The sequence below is a fragment of the Ovis aries genome, chromosome 2 (genome assembly GCF_016772045.2).
Source record: "Ovis aries strain OAR_USU_Benz2616 breed Rambouillet chromosome 2, ARS-UI_Ramb_v3.0, whole genome shotgun sequence".
Taxonomy (NCBI): Eukaryota; Metazoa; Chordata; class Mammalia; order Artiodactyla; family Bovidae; genus Ovis; species Ovis aries.
The window spans coordinates 127,897,292-127,910,117 of NC_056055.1; the positions used below are offsets into that span (position 1 = coordinate 127,897,292).

At 39.7% G+C, this 12,826-nt stretch overlaps 1 protein-coding gene and 1 long non-coding RNA gene across 6 annotated transcripts in view; one reads left to right on the forward strand and one right to left on the reverse strand.

The window, feature by feature from the left end:
• Positions 1-12,826, reverse strand: part of ITPRID2 (ITPR interacting domain containing 2) — a 94,928-nt gene that overhangs the window by 37,850 nt on the left and 44,252 nt on the right. The window lies entirely within an intron of this gene.
• LOC114113094 (uncharacterized) lies at positions 79-12,809 on the forward strand. 2 transcript variants are annotated; one of them, XR_009599585.1, is made up of 4 exons: positions 79-4,862; positions 6,783-6,855; positions 7,557-7,680; positions 11,682-12,809. It is a non-coding gene; the product is annotated as an uncharacterized LOC114113094 (long non-coding RNA). The 2 variants fall into 2 exon arrangements; XR_003588175.3 differs by having other exon boundaries at positions 79-1,171; positions 11,682-12,808.

Here is a 12,826-nt window from a genome sequence, read left to right on the forward strand (position 1 = left end):
CGGAGGCGCGCGGGGCGGGCGCGGCGAGCCCGGAGCGGGCAGACCCGCCCCCGAACCCCCGCCCCCCGCCCCCCGCCCCCCGCCCCCCGCCGCGGCTTTTTCGCCTGTTTGTAGGTTAATAATCTTTGCTTTCTCTCAAGTTCTCCTCGCAGCCTAAAAGAGAAGGAATGTGGAAAGGCCACGTTTCCTTGAACGCCCTTCTTCACCTCAAAACAAGTGTCTGCTTGGGCTCCCTGAAAGTTACTCTTCGAGGAGTCCAAAGAATTGTGTACAAGGAATTGTGGAGAAAGCTAGGGAGAAGAGGCGCATAATTGGTATTTGTCAAAATGTCTAAACAGGAAAAGACTAGACTTCGTGGAGTGCTACCTTATGCCTAAGAATGTTATTTAACGTGGCTGTTATGTATGAAATTGAATTAAGAATGATTTAAGCAGGAAGTTCCACGTTGAAATTGGACATAAAGAGGTGAAGGAAAATAGAGTGAGAAACGTCTGAGGAAAGTAGAAATATTTGCATTTGGGTGCTACTAGATACAAATGATGTCAAGGTTTGGAATTACTTTAAAAACGAGTTTGAGCGTTTCCTTTTGTTGTTTTTAAACTCTTACTAGCAGAAAGACTATTAAATACTAATCAGCAGCATATCCAAGATCCAAAATAGCTGTCCAGAGTCATCACGGTATCATTCTGGGCCTTCTATTGTAAAGTTATGGGGGAACTAGAACAGGGGTACTGGTATGTCACTGCCTTGAAATTTCACTATTAATCTTTTCTTTGAGTCTCAAAAGCTTTCGTTTTCAAGAGCCCTATAACATACTACAGCTAACAGTTGAATTGCCCTGAAAAATAGGCCAGAGTCTAGCTGCCTGTAGGAAAGGTAAGCAGGAGAGCCAGTGTGGATGGTACCTGGAGAGAAGGCATTGAAAGGGCTGGTTCAGAAGTCCCAGAGAACCAACCTTGCTGTGTTCAGTTTCATTTGGGGCCCAGAGGGACCCCAACTTACTTAGCTCTGTCATTGCCACATGCTGTTGTTGACTCTATCCTAGCCTCTCAGTTCATTCCTTTTCTTTCTGTCCAATACCTCCATGATCTTCAAGATCCAGCCAAGCCAGAAATTTTCCTGGACTGCATCTTACCACCAGCTCTGGTCACATCTTTTCCACAGTTCCCTGGTATGTAACTGAATGTCTGTCTCATTTATTTTGGGACTGAACTTGTGCAGTAAATAATATGACTGGCTTCTAAGGGTGTGTCTGGCTTCCTAGGCAGCCTGTAAAGGGAGACACCGAAGAACACTATTCTGTATTCTTCTTGCATCCTTTACACTTTTAGCACAGTGCCTATCCCATGAGGAATACTGAGTTCTCAAGGTAAATTTTCTATGCTTCACATTCCTCAGAATGGACAGTCAAATGGATAAAATACTTGACTCTATGTTGTATCTCTTTGGCCTATTATCTTTAGTTTTGTTGTTTAAATACTTTCAAACAACGAAGAATTTTTGAGGATAATGAACCACATTTTATATTTAAAAACCCAGCCACCAGGACCTCCCCTGGCGGTCCAATGATTAAGACTCTGCGCTTCCGAAGCAGGGGGCACTGGTTCCACCTCTGATTGAGGAGCTAAGATCCAACATGATGCATGGCATGGCCAAAAAGAAAAAAAAAAAAAAAAAAAACACCATCAACCAAGTCAAATAATAAAGGGGGGGAAATGCCAGCGGATAGGCTTAGAATAACATTAGATAATAGCTTTAGTGCAACAAGTCTTGAATTTCTAATCCCACAATCATGTTGTATTCTACATGATGATTTTTAACCTAAAACACAGGGTTATAGAAGTAATAGAGAAGGAAATCCTTGTCACAGCTATTTTGAAAAGTAATGACTTTTAATTGTATTCTCAACTTTGAGATTTTACAAAATTTCCCGTGTTTCATTTATTCAAAAATGAATAGCACACTACACATGAGGAGAGTCTGTCTGTTTGCTTGCTGCTTCAAGGATTTTTTTTTTTTTCCAAACAGCTACTATATTGTAGACCAACTGCCACTACACTTTGCAGAAGTTCTACATAAAGAATAATGTTTGAATTACTAATCCCCATGGGCTTCCCAAGTGGTGGTAGTGATAAGTCCGTTCAATTATTCAGGCGACCTCATGGACTACATGGACTTCATGGAGTGCAGCACTCCTGGCCTCCCTGTCCATCACCAACTCCCAGAGTTTATTCAAACTCATATCCATTGAGTTAGTGATGCTGTCCAACCGTCTCATCCTCTGTCATCCCCTTCTCCTCCCACTCTCAGTCAGGGTCTTTTCAAATGAGTCAGTTCTTCGCATCAGGTGGCCAAAGTATTGGAGTTTCAGCTTCAACATCAGTCCTTCCGATGGATATTCAGAACTGATTTCCCTTAGGATTGACTGGTTGGATCTTCTTGCAGTCCAAGGGACTCTCAAGAGTCTTCTCCAACACCATAGTTCAAAAGCATCAGTTTTTTGGTGCTTAGCTTTCTTTATAGTCCAACTCTCACATCCATACATGACTACTGGAAAAACCATAGCTTTGACTAGATGGAGCTTTGTTGGCAAAGTAATGTCTCTGCTTTTTAATATGCTGTCTATGTTGGTCATAACTTTTCTTCCAAGGAGCAAGCGTCTTTTAACTTCATGGCTGCAGTCACCATCTGCAGTGATTTTGGAGCCCCCCAAAATAAAATCTGTCAGTGTTTCCACTGTTTCCCCATCTATTTGCCCTGAAGTAATAGGACCAGATGCCATGATCTTAGTTTTCTGAATGTTGAGTCTTAAGCCAACTGTTTCACTCTCGTCTTTCACTTTCATCAAGAGGCTCTTTAGTTCTTTTTCACTTTCTGCCATAAGGGTGCTGTCATCTGCATGTCTGAGGTTATTGATATTTCTCCTGGCAGTCTTGATTCCAGCTATGCTTCATTCGGCCCAGCGTTTCTCATGATATACTCTGCATCTAAGTTAAATAAGCAGGGTGACAATATACAGCCTTGACGTACTCCTTTCCCTATTTGGTGGTAAAGAAACTGCCTGCCAATATGGGAGACTTAAGAGACAGCAGGTTCAATCCCTAGATCAGGAAGATACCCTGGAGGAGGAAGTAGTAACCCACTCCAGTATTCTTGCCTGGAAAATCCCATAGACAGAGGAGCCTGACAGGCTACAGTCCATAGGGTCACACAGAGTCAGACACGACTGAAGTGAATACTAATGCCTACAAGGCGGAGGAAGAAAAATATTTATACTAGATGCAGATAATTCCAAACAGCATGCTATAGTGGAAACAGTAGAGTCTTTGGTGTCAGACTGAAGTTTGAAATCTGTTCCTATCTCCTTCTGTCTCTTGTATGGCCCAGGGGTAAAGCAGCTGATATCTCTAGCTATCACATTCCTCACCTTTGAAATAGTGGTCATGGTAACTGCCTGCCCAAAGGTGAAGTGAGGATTACATGAAACAAAGTAGATGTTCAGTGAAAGTAAAAGAAAGTGAAGTCCCTTAGTCCTGCCCGACTCTTTGCGACCCCATGGATTGTAGCCCACCAGGCTCCTCCATCCATGGGATTCTCCAGGCAAGAATACTGGAGTGGGTTGCCATTTCCTTCTCCAGGGAATCTTCCTGACCCAGGGATCAAACCCAGGTGTCCCGCATTGCAGGCAGACGCTTTAACCTCTGAGCCACCAGGGAAGCCCACAGATGTTCAGTATCACTACTGAAATTGGCATATTGCACAAGACAAAAATCAGTCTCACGTGGGGATTTATTCTTATAGTAAATGACATCTACATGCTTTTGCAGCTGAAATTTTTAAACATTATAAAGTCAGGCTAGGACAGAAAACCAACTCCAGTTAATTTAGCCAATTTTAAATAGAAAAGCATATATCAAAAGTGAAACATTATGCTCAGTATAATTCATTACTGATAAAGAAGGCTGAGTGCGAAAGAATTGATGCTTTTGAATTGTGGTGCTGCAGAAGACTCTTGAGAGTCCCTTGGACTGCAAGGAGATCAAACCAGTGAATCCTAAAGGAAATCAACCCTGAATATTCACTGAAAGAACTGATGCTGAAGCTGAAGCTCCAATATTTTGGCCACCTGATGGAAAGAGCTGACTCACTGGAAAAGACCCTAATGCTGGGAAAGATTAAGGGCAGAAGGAGAAGGGGACGACAGAGGATGAGATAGTTGGATGGCATCATCAACTCAATGAACATGAGTCTGAGTAAACTCTTGGAGACAGTGAAGGACAGGGAATCCTGGTGTGCTGTAGTTCATGGGGTTGCATACAGTCAGATATGACTTAGTGACTGAACAACAACAAGGCCTTAACATATTCCTCCAAATTACAAAACAAGATTTACTAGTAGGAAAACTGGCTCGTAGCTCAGTTGGTAAAGAATCTGCCTGCAATGCAGGAGACCTGGGTTCAATCCCTGGGTCGGGAAGATCCCCTGGAGAAGGAAATGGCCACCCACTCCAGTATTCTTGCCTGGAGAATCCCATGGACAGAGGATCCTGGCAGGCCACGGTCCATGAGGTCACAAGACTCAGACACGACTTAGCGACTAAGCCACCAGCCACCATACTAAAGCAGTTTGGTTCTAGTTAAGGTATTGTTTCTTTAGTATTTACATAATTAAAAATTTTATTTTGTGCATCAAAATCTTAATAATTCAGAATCTGATCAGAAAGTGGTATAGTGTTGCAGTTTACCAAATTGAAATATAAAATACTGCACTTTTAATTTAATCTGCCATTCTATTTACTTAATACCTTCCAGATCCCTTTGTCATAATAATAGAATTATCTGGAGGAAAGAATTCTGTATAAAGTAAGTTTGGTGAACTCTGCTTATTCTCGTCTCCCCCAATCCCAAACCAGTCACAATGAATATTAAAGTCTTCAAGTTTTGTTTCTTTTTTAAAAACTGTTTAAAACTGTTTAACTTTGCTTAACCCAGCATTTCTAAAGTTCATTTCAACATGTAATCTTTTGGACCCCCTGAAGGAGAAGGCAATGGCACCCTACTCCAGTACTCTTGCCTAGAGAATCCCATGGATGGAGGAGCCTGGTAGGCTGTGGTCCATGGGGTCACGCGGAGTCGGACACAGCTAAGCGACTTCACTCACTTTTCACTTTCATGCATTGGAGAAGGAAATGTCAACCCACTCCAGTGTTCTTGCCTGGAGAATCCCAGGGACGGGGGTAACCTTGTGGGCTGTCTATGGGGTTACACAGAGTTGGACACGACTGAAGCGACTTAGCAGCAGCAGCAGCAATATAACTGTTAACATTTCCAGGGATACTAGTTTAATGATTTATAGTAGGATAAAGAGGATGAAAGGAAAATGTTTCTAAACCAGTGACTTCTTCAAAAACTTTCAAAGATTTGTTTACAAATCATATAATTAAACTATGCAGAAAGGTGATTAGTTTGCCTTAGATTGTTTTTTATATATATATTTTAGAGTCATTATTAGCCATTAAAGTATTTCTGGTTATTATATATATTTAAAGTAATAAAATTGAGTATTTAAGGTCTATAATCTAAACCTATTACCTACTGTCTGGTTTTTTCCACATTAGCAAAAACTCTCACTATACTAGTTCGCTGTCCTCATAAATATGTATTAACATAGCAAAATAATCTATTTTGATTTGCCTCATTTTCCTGAGTATACATCAGAAGATACAGGTGTTAATATCAACTGGGACTTTGCCTTACAAATTATTTATATAATCTGAGTAAATTTATATACTTTCTAATTTTGTACAAATTAAAGACTTGTCATTTAGCGCTCATTTCACCATTCCTAGGTTACAAGGTCTTCAGTTTGCCACACAGTGCTAAATTTACCCTCTCCATGGTAAAACCTTTTAGTCTTCTTGTTTTCTTTTCAGTGGCTCAATTTTCTGGTGTTTCTGAGCAACAGGTAATAGATGGCACATCTATTCTTCATCAACAATGACATGAAGCAAGATTATATAACAGAATAAGCTTTATTTGTTAAATTCATGAAGGAACTCAAAGAAGGTTTTGAAAATTCTCATAACTGGACATAGTAACACATGGGAAAGCCAATATGTATTTAATTCATTTGTGAAGCTTTAAGATCAGTCCTTTTCTTCATTTCCTTTTCAGTCCTGCCTTAAAATATTGCTTTTAAAGGACTCTGATGTTTTGAATCATGAAAGCTTTGGAAAAGGTATATTTATTGATATCAAATGCTCAGTCTTTGCCACTTGAATTAAACATTTTTCTATGGTACACAACAAAACAGGAGGACGTCATTATTGCATTTTGCCATTTTCACAGTTCTTTTATGTGATCAATTTACTGATATGCATTTTCTTCCTAATTTAAGATTAATTACTAGCTCTTATGTTACCTATATGATTCTTCTTATTTAAAGGCATTTAAAACTTTTAAAAAAGTATTTCACTATGCATATATTTGGAATTATATGTTTAGTATAATTGTAACCTCTCCTTCCACCACATTTTATGAGGATCAAAAAAACAGGTTGGTAACTAGATGAGCCATGTGTCTATATAATACTGATAATCTATAAAAGCTTTAAATGGTACAGACCTCACAAATGGTTCTTTAAAATATACAGCCCCCCCGCCCCCCCGCACACACATACAGTCCTTTTAAGAAGTAATTCTGATGTGTTCCTGAACCTGAATAAACTATAAACTGCCCTGACCTCTCCTACCACATTTCCCCTCTCTAATCTCCCTTTTGCAGCCCCTTCATGCCCATCTCAGAACAATCTGCATTCAGAACAGGACCGTTTACAAGTTGAATGGAGTTATTTTGGGTGAGTCATTGAAAACACAGTACAAAACCTTTCCTCACTCACCAGAAATGCATTTTCAAAATAAAGCCAAAGAGAACAAGGCTTGGCAAGTTTGAGGACAAAATGGGGAGAGAGCAGGGTTTCTGCCAGACTCAGCCAGGATTTTGCTCAACCATTTTTGGCTATTCTTTACATTCAGCTCCACCAACTTTCCTTACCATCACTAACCAAAACGTGCAAGATTGAGCAGGTAAGCCATCAAAACTAGGACATTCAGTTTCAACCAGCTCTGCACTGGTAGATAGGGTCAGTAGATCCCTGAGAATTTAGTGACAGTTTAAAATTCCCCCTTTTGTCCCCCTGAATTCAGAGGTTACATACTTACTTAATAACTTCTTTTCTCTGATTAAATCATTTTGGCAAATAATGATTATAGGCAATTTTTAGAAAGTTATGTATATATTCAGTATGCAATCTTTTAAAGTAAGAGAAGTTTTATGAAAGTTAATCCAAGAATAAGATATTAAAGGAAATAGAGCTACAGAGACAGAAAATAATAAGCTAGTTCCTAAGAACTTTTAAAATTGAATTAATATAAGTCTATACAATGACTTGATAAATTTGGGGGCTTTAATATGCAGGTATTCAAGATTCATGCAACAATGTAAGGTCTTATTTATTTATCTATCTATAAAACATGTCACTCACCTTTTATCCTGCAGAGTGCTTTCTAGCTGAAATACAAGTGATTACTCTTCTACAACCTATTACAAATCAGCTGAAGCTTACATCTCATAAATGAAGAAAAACCTAGAATCTGCAAGGAGACATCCTTAACATAAAACGGTAATTTAGAACTCTTTCACTGTAAAATTTGATAGTCCCTGAAAATCATGTTTGACAAAGGTTGACCCAGTACATTACTGTGTGCTAATTAATACATCCTGTAGAGGATCCTACTCTTAAAAGGGGTCCCTGTTCACAAAGAGTCTATCCCCAAGTGGTGGGGACAAGCCAGGCTCTAGTGGATATAATTATGCAAGTATTCTTGAACTCCCTGCAGATTATCAGTTTCCACAGTCAAGGTGACAATTATTGGTTAGGCAGAGTGAAAACTCCGTGTTTGCAAGTTAATCTGGCTATGGAAGCATGAGGGTCATAATAAACAAACACAAATTTCCTGCTGTAGTTAAAATACAGTAAAGAACTCTGGTTTCCCACATTTTTTCCTTTTGTGATTAAACAATTGCTTTAAAGTTATAAAATAAGTACTTACATGACCTTCAAAGCTTATCTCTCCTATCTAAGAATGAGTTCATTGTATTTAATTGTATTGAAATATGATCTACATATGATCAAAGGTTAAAGGACCAAATATCTATTGGTGGGAACCTCAAACTCAGAACTTCTTCACAATCTTATTTCAAAACAGAAAAATAAACCAAACCTCCACTAAAATTTCTCTGAGGCAAGAAAGTTCATTACTGTTGTTTCAGTGGCATATTTGGCCTGGATTCCATTAGTATTAATCAAACAGCTTAAAGTTGTGTTTGTTAATAGACTGTTATTAAATGAAAGAACTACAGGGTAAAGGTCAACACACAGGTTGTTTTGCTTAATTTTTAAAAATTCCCCTGAGCCTATGTCTTTCCAATCTTTTTAAAAACAACTCAGTCCAAGTTGGCACCTTAAACCTTTAAACACTGTAACTACACTAGTGGATATTCAACTTGAAGAAATGCTGTTAGAGACCATTTATTTCAGTGGACCCAAGGAAATAACAGTGCTAAAAATGGGTACTTTTGATTGAGCACTTGCTTTGTTTCAGAGACTGTATTTATACCTGGATTTACAGTGTCTGGTTTAATACAACTCTATTAGAGTTGTCCTTGGAGAAGGAAATGGCAACCCACTCCAGTATTCTGGCCTGGAGAATTCCTTGCACAGAGGAGCCTGGCAGGCTACAGTCCATGGGGTCACAAAGAGCTGGACACGACTAAGCGACTAACGCACACATACGAGTTTGTAATACTTTGACTTTACAGATAGGGAAACTGAGCTTCAGAGAGGTTAGTGCTTGCCTCAGGCCACATACTAGTAAGGGGCAGAGTGGAACCAGGACTTTCCCCCTGCAGAGCCAGTGCTCCTACACAAGATGCGTGGATGTCTTAGATTCTCCAAGTCTAGTCAGAGAAACCTTGGCAACCATTTATTCTCGGCAAACCAAAGGGCCTCTGCACTTACAGTTGATGGGCAAAGGAAATCAGTAACCTGCTGCTGCTGCTGCTGCTGCTAAGTCGCTTCAGTCGTGTCCGACTCTATACGACCCCATAGACGGCAGCTCACCAGGCTCCCCCATCCCTGGGATTCTCCAGGCAAGAACACTAGAGTGGGTTGCCATTGCCTTCTCCAATGCATGAAAGAAAAAGTGAAAGGGAAGTTGCTCAGTCCTGTCCAACTCTTCACAACTCCATGGACTGCAGCCTACCAGGCTCCTCCGTCCTGCTACCACTCCTTAATTTTACAAAGGAGGAAACTGAGCTGAGAAATTTGCCTGCCTAAGGTCAGCCATCTTAGTTAGTGACAGAATTAGTTATGGATAAAAATCCATATCTTAGCAGTCCTATAAACATAAAGGCAGAGTTTTTTTTTTTTTAATTGTTTTTATCTCATTGATCTTCTGAAAAACTCAGAGAATGTAAAAACAAAGATTTGAGTATCCAGGCTTCTTAGCAGCATGTTATATGACAGAAGCAAAGTTAATACTTCAGGCCCTGAATCTGTAGCTCCACCTAGCCACATTTCTGGAGAGGACTTCAGGTTGGAGACAGTGAGAGTCTCTGCAAACAAGTATGTTCTTCAGCTTATGTTTGAGTCATTTCTTCTAGGATAACATCCTGTTCTCTATTAGATGCAAGACTAACCCAAGACTAGCCCAAGACTGTAATACCCTTGGCCCAGCCACTTTCTTGCTCTCAGAGGACTTTCTCGAAGGGAACAATGTTCATGATCAAAACAAGGGAGCTTTTTCTTCTCAACCTAAAATCTGGTCTTCCAAGCAAGCTTTGACTGCCCAGCATAGGACATGACATTTTAAGGCTTCGCCTAGTGACAGTCGCTCAGTCGTGTCTGACTCTTTGCAACCCCATAAACTATACAGTCCATGGAATTCTCCAGGTCAAAATATTGGAGTGGGTAGCCATTCCCTTCTCCAGGGGATCTTCCCAACCGAGGGATTGAATTCAGGTCTCCTGCATTGCAGGCAGATTCTTTACCAGCTGAGCCATAAGGGAACTCTTCACCTGAGAACTATTTTAAACTCTTTTATGAAGAGAAACAACTTTCAGAAAGATTTTGTAAAGAAACTTCAGTCACTACTGTGACTATCTAACATGATATGTGGGCATTTTAATATATTTACTCATGATTTAAATACATGCGTGCGTGCTAAGTCACTTCAGCTGTGTCTGATTCTTTGTGATCCTATGAACCGTACCCGCCAGGTTCCTCTGTCCATGGGATTTTCCAGGAAAGAAGTGGAGTGGGTTGCCATGCCCTCCTCCAGGGAATCTTCCCAACCCAGGGATCGAACTCGCTCCTCTTGAATTGGGAGGCAGGTTCTTGACCACGAGTGCCGCTTAAGCAGACCAGCAAAGAGCTGGGTGCCTTGTTAGTATCAAATTATTTTCAAGAAAATGGTTTTTACAAAATCACTCTATGATTTGTGCAATGGCATCTGCCTATATTGATTCTCAGTTTGAACAGTGACATGGAATGAAATGTGCCATCTCTAATAAGAATCTTGTTAAGTATATCACCCTGTATTCTTTATAGGAGAACCTCAGGAGAAAAATATCCTTTTACAATATTTGTTCCAAGAAGAGTTAAAATTACCAGGGCATTTTTATTTAATCCCACAGGCACTGGGAGCTGGATAACTGACAAAGTGTCTGTTTTCACATTGGCAGCTAGAAAATTGAGAGCCGAATGTGTGGCTCACTCATGGTAGATGAGTAGGTCATCATGGTAATCATCTTAAACCTTATTCATGGCTCTGTTCTGTCCCCACCCCTTTCTTTTCTCTTTTGTCTATTTCTTTTCCTTATAATAAATTGTATAATTTTTGTTATTTCTTTTCTGCAACATGACAAGGACTAGCTAAGTAAAATATGTGAGAATATTATGCAAAATTGTTTGTTTCCTACACAAATATTTACATTCTTACAGGGACATTAGGAGGGATGTAAACAAAGATAATCTGTTAAATGATAATATTATGGCTAATATTTGTCCAGCCTTTTAGAAATTGTATTTACAATTTAAGGATAAAAACTTATTTGAACTTTAAAAGCTCTAAGTATTCCAGAGATACAAATGTGGGAAGTATGTGCCTGACCCCATGCAGTGTACTTGTGTTTGATTATGTTAAGGCAAGTGGGGAACTGTCATCAACTAAGGTTGAAATGGTAGATGAGAGCCAAATTTTAAGGGCCCTGATGTGCTATTTCAAGGGAGTGTGTAAATGCCAGTGTGAAGTTGGAAGCAGCTTTCAGTTTTTAACTGAAGTGTTTTACTGAAAGCTATGTAACTATATAGTTGGAAGAATAGGGCATGAGAAACCTCAGGCAAGAGAACCAGTTGGGAGGCTAATTAGTGGCAGGGGTTGGAGGATGGAGGTTTATAAAGACTAGCTAACACTGTCTAATAACAGTGGAGATGGGGCTGCAATCAGATTTGACATATTAAAATCAGAAGGAAAGTTATGACCAACCTAGATAGCATATTAAAAAGCAGAGACATTAGTTTGCCAACAAAGGTCTGACTAGTCAAGGCTATGGCTTTTTCAGAGGTCATGTATGGATGTGAGAGTTGGACTGTGAAGAAAGCTGAGAGCCAAAGAATTGATGCTTTTGCACTGTGGTGTTGGAGAAGACTCTTGAGAGTCCCTTGGACTACAAGGAAATCCAACCAGTCCATTCTAAAGAAGATCAGGCCTGGGTGTTCATTGGAAGGACTGATGCTGAAGCTGAAACTCCAATACTTTGGTTACCTCATGCGAAGCACTGACTCAGTGGAAAAGACCCTGATGCTGGGAGAGATTGGGGGCAGGAGGAGAAGGGGACGACAGAGGATGAGATGGCTGGATGGCATCACCGACTTGATAGACGTGAGTTTGAGTAAACTCCGGGAGTTGGTGATGGACAAGGGACCCTGGCGTGCTGCGATTCATGAGGTCACAAAAAGTTGGACATGACTGAGCAACTGAACTGAAGTGATGGGTAGGGAGGAAGAAATAGAATGACCTCCAAGTTTGCTTTCTACTTTAGGTAAATGGATAAGTATTGGTGTCATTTAACATGACAGAGAATTTAGAATGATTAGTCCTGTGGAATTAATTTGTTTGAAAATAAAAGAGAATAGAGAAGAAAGGAAATGTGTTCATTATTGGACATATTGGATGCAAGGTTAGAAACATAGTACAAAGTTGGAACTATGGATGAAAAGTTTGGCTTAAATATTGGAAAGGTGTATATGTGTGTCTACGTATACATGTATCTCTGTGTGTTTGGAATCATTATATCAGACAGCCTTTTTTTTTTTTTCCATATCATTCTGATCAGCCTTCTTCCTATTTCATGGGTAAGCAACTCCAAGCCTACTGAGGCAGTAGTCATCAATGAGTTCTGAAATATCAAATCTAGTGGATGCTTTCAGCCCTCATTTTCTAGATTTCTTAGCTTTTGTCAGGATTGACTATTCCTCACATTTCTTTCCTGATCTTACATTTGCATATTTTATTACTTCCCAGTCTCCTTTACTAACTTTCATCCTTTTACTAATATAAACTATTAAGTTCTTATACTCTCTCTGACTAAAATGAAGAAGACTAAAGATGGAGTAGTTCTGGGAGAAATAAAAGTTTGTTCAGTGTGTTAAGTTTGAAAACCCATTAGACATCCAAGTGGATATATTGAGTAGCTATTTGGGTATT